The sequence below is a fragment of the Macrobrachium nipponense genome, chromosome 5, assembly GCF_015104395.2.
Source record: "Macrobrachium nipponense isolate FS-2020 chromosome 5, ASM1510439v2, whole genome shotgun sequence".
Lineage (NCBI taxonomy): Eukaryota > Metazoa > Arthropoda > Malacostraca > Decapoda > Palaemonidae > Macrobrachium > Macrobrachium nipponense.
The window spans coordinates 73,222,591-73,227,359 of record NC_061107.1 but is presented as its reverse complement, the minus strand read 5'-3'; positions in this window follow the sequence as shown (position 1 = coordinate 73,227,359).

Sequence of the window (4,769 nt, the reverse complement as noted above, 5' to 3'; positions counted from 1 at the left end):
TACGATTGTAATACCCAATACAGCGCAAAAGTTCTGTATCCCCCTTTTACGTTAATAGGTACCGGAAGTTATGAATAGCCGACACCTTACCATGGACTACTTTAAGACCTTGACTAGACACATAAAACCTAAATAAACATGTTCAGTTTTTAAAACTCACATTTAGATATTTTACTCTGAGATTATTTGTCTTTGTCTCTGTAGCACTAGCTCTAGTTTATGCGAATGTACTTCTAAGGTATTAGAAAAGATTACAAGACCAACCATATAGGCATGTAGGGTATCCCCTAAAAGTCTCCAAACACTATATTAATCATTCTGGTGAATGTAATTGGGGTGTAACGTAAACCGAAGGAATACGTAAAAATTGATAATGTCCCCTGAGTGTGCTGAAGGCGGTGTATGAGGTACACTCACTTAGCTAATGGTATCTGGTGAAAGCGTTTAAGTAAGTCCAAGTTGGTGAAAAAAAAAATGTTCTGACCTAACAAAGATAAGATATCGTCGGTACATGGTACTGGAAAACGATCGGGAATCGTTTCCTTGTTTAAGCGACAGAAATCTACGCCGATACGCCAAGTCCGATCTTTTTTTTTTTTTTTTTTTTTTTTTTTTTGGTATGACGTTTAAGGGAAAAATTATATGGGCTATTTGATTTCCTAATGACTCCTATTACTAACATTTTCCAACTTCGTCATTTATCTCTATTTTGAAATTTCATTGGGAGTCTATACGAAGGTACGTATATAGCTTTATGTTTGTCCTTAGACCGTAATTTGTGTTCAATGACATCCGTTTTCCCCCAGAGATTGCTCGCTAGTGGAGAAACATCCTGGTATTCAGATAAAAGATAAAAAAAAATTCTGCTGAATCACCTCTGCTTGAATGACTTTACTGATATTACTTTAGATAGATTATCAGAGAGATTCATCCACGACTGGTTGGGCGGGATTAAAAATTAGCAACAATAAAAATTGCGATATTTATAACTTGTTGCTACGAGTCAACCGTGTATAGGGCTTTGTTCGCAGAAATCATTATATTTCAGAGTGTTGGGAAGGATTAAAATTTCAGATCCCAGCAAAGTCTTTTTACACACTCTAAAAAATTTGAGGGTGCATGCGTCTCGAGATTTTGCGTGCAAACTGCAACTGCGGGTGTGGGAGAATTCTGTTGGGTCGCTTGAAAATGTCACGATTTATGAGACAAATGATTGGTTCCTCTATATAAGTTATTATTTGATTAACTGTCTCTTTTTGTTCGAAACGGATTTTAATACGTTAGAAGGTTTATAGAATTTTCCTTTGATAAACACGCCTTATTTGGCAGGAGGTAAGATAATGTTTTGTATACCCATAGATGGATATCTTACAATTACGCTCGATATAGATCAATGTTTTTTATAACTATAGAGGTATCTGTAAGTGCTCGCTTATCCACCCTGTACTGAATCTGAGTTATGCTATGACAATTAACTCTTTATTGCCAATTACTGAACCATACTCCGGACTTCTCAATAGGGAAGTTCAAACAACAAACGATGAGTCCGTAAATACAGGATATTACATGGACTAAAGGAATAAAAACAAGATATTCTCATTTTTACGGCGCTTACAGTCAGGCTTAATCCACCACTACTTATAATAATTTATTGTATTAAAATTACAAGAACCTGCTCTGATTACTTGATACGGTCGTGTGATTCATAGGAAAATTCCTTTCTAATTCAAAAAGGTATTGGCATAAATGATCCAACATCGATCTCCCCACTCCGCTAGAGTCGCTTATTATGTGGAATGTGCTTTGCTTTGAACACTCGGCAGATTTGACTGACCCTGACCGTTATGCTAGATGGCACAGTAACCAAGTTTGCTTAAGCACGATTTGTTTGTTTCTGATTTTTAGGGCTACTGTTTACCTATTTCTTTTTATAATAATTAGGATTATTCTCTTTATTACCATCGTCAACGTATTGTGTGTTTTTAGCATTATGTTGCTGTTGGTTACGTATAAAGCAACGAACATAAGAATGACTTGGACTATCATGAATTGAGCGATTACCATTAAAACAAGTTATCTCTACTGCGTTCAATATTAACTATTTGTACTTGCTGTGGTTTACTTCATTCTTTGCTAAAATTTGAAATAGTGAGGGATCCAGGTCAGCACATTTAGACACGTTTTGTTAATTTGTTTATATGAATGTTAAGTATGTTAACCTAATAAAAGTTTTTACAGACATGTTATTCATTGCAATCCAGCCGTATTTTTTAAAGTTAAGTTGAGTCATTGAGATTCGATTTTTACGCGTATAACTAAAAAAACTCAAGGCTAAAACTACCATCGGGACCTTGCAAAGGAGCCTTTATTGTCCTGACCTGAAATAGTGTTACCTCTAATTTATCTAGATTTGTACGGGTGTTCCACTTGTTTTTATGTGTTTTCTTATCACTACGGTGCCTAACTACCCTATCCATACATCTGTATAAATACAGTTGTCCACTGCGTAAACGCATATTCAATGTTTAATATGATGTGTTACGTACAGAATTAATAATCACCCAAAATGATAAAATTAACACAGTATATGATTATGATATTTCAGGAGAACTTCTGGAAACAGAAACTAAAAGATAAAAACTCGCAGTAGCGAAATCCCAATGATGTAGATAATTTCTGTCAAAAAAGTAAGATTAAGAATGTCTCATAACTTCAGCCACAGGAATAACGAAAATTCGACCTGCAAAGGAAACACTCAAAGTTACTCCAATGAATAAAGAAGATTGTAATTAGCTTGATATTGTGGGAAGTCACGGCGTTTCGATAACGATATGGCCTTGGCCCTCCTTCTCTGTTTAGCGGATGACCTGGTTTTGGCTTGAGTTTCCCATGTGTGCGTTGTTCATTTGTTGGATGATTCGTGTCCTTGAAGATCCGATGCTGAAGACACTTCAGGTTTGTTTCTTGAAGATATGCACTGCTGAAGACACTCACTAGCGATGATATTAAGTTGCTTGAAGAATCTCTTGCTTCATCGTCATTGACTTCCGATATGATACATTATTCGTTATTCTGGTTATTCTTCGGAAGACGATGAAGAGTTCTTGTTGTAGCTGCCACCAATTTTAGGGCTGTGGCCTTTGTATAATAAGGCGCCCTGTGAGGTTATGTTAGACTTGCGATAATTTTACGCTAAGTCGGTTGGTTATGACTTCCATACTCATTGGAGTGTCTTGGGGTTTGATGATAACTTACGAAGTCAATATCTTCTTTGTAAGTTCATTAAATCTCTTTCTGATGTGAGGTTTCTAGTAGAAAACAGTGAGTACAAAAATACATCTATTCTTCTGAGATTACAAGATGAAATTGTACCGGTCTGCCAATGATGATGGCTGATTGAATTCTACATGATGAAGCTCAGATAAAAATGCACAGGTCTTCTAATGATGATGGCTTGATCACTTCTCCTCTACAATCTGGTTTACAAATCATAAAGGAAGCAGACAGTAGCTCGAACATACGAACATACACACAGATAACATAGATTACAAATCGCCTAGGCCGTTTGAATTATAGGTCACGGTTTTTGCCTCAAGCAAGTCGCTTGGGCTATAGTTTACAAACAAATGAATGACCACAGGTGACGGCACTAGACACTGACTGATTATAAAACGTCATCTTAGCCTACTTTATTGTATATGTCATCTTAGCCTACTTTATCGTATCTGGTCTGATCACATTCCTGCAAGCACACTGGTTGGCCTCTTGGGTCACTGGTTTTAATTAATCATATATATATATATATATATATATAGATATATATATATATATATATATATATATATATAATATATGAATCGTAAAAATGTTGTTACAACAGAATTCCATCTACTAAAAGGAGGCCATAAAAATGCCAAAATGTAGAAAGTAAGTACTGCATTTCAAAGACTGCCGTCTCTCTCTCTCAGGTAGGAAATGAATGAGAAAAGTTACAGAAAAGGCGGTATTGATACCAGGAGATCCATCAAAGGTAGTCATTTTTACTAGGTCACCCCCACTGATAATTCCTCTTTAACCCTCTTAAGCGATGGTTGAGGGAAGATTTTATCTATGATATCTGAATCCAGGCGCCCTTTGAGATTGTTCATTGTCAGCCTTTGGCGTTTTTATGGGCTCCTTTCATTAGATATATATATATTAAATATATTATATATATATATATATATATATATATATATTATATATGTGTTCATTTATATAAATACATTTATATAATATATATATATACGGGTGTATGTGTGTGTCACTGCCAAGATCCGATACGCCAGAGAGAGAGAGAGAGAGAGAGAGAGAGAGAGAGAGAGAGAGAGAGATTTATACATTACATACATATGTATACGTGATCTTGCTATCTCAGCAACTCGCAAGAGACAAGACACAATGGAGGGATGGTCCAAACAGCCAACAAACGTTCAGTTAATTATAACTAGTCTATTGTTCCGGTGTGTACCTATCTGGGTTTATGAACTTCAATAACAGGACACAGCGAGAGAGAGAGAGAGAGAGAGAGAGAGAGAGAGAGAGAAGAGAGAGAGAGAGAGAGAGAGGTGAGGGGTGGGGTGGGGTTTGAGGGGCTGTCCGGCTACTCACACTGGCGTATCACTGTTACAATAGTTGATATTTAACTAACACGAGAAGATTCTGAGCGTTGGCTATATTTAACCATTTCTAGGTCGAAATACTCAACCATTTTTTTTATTATACATATT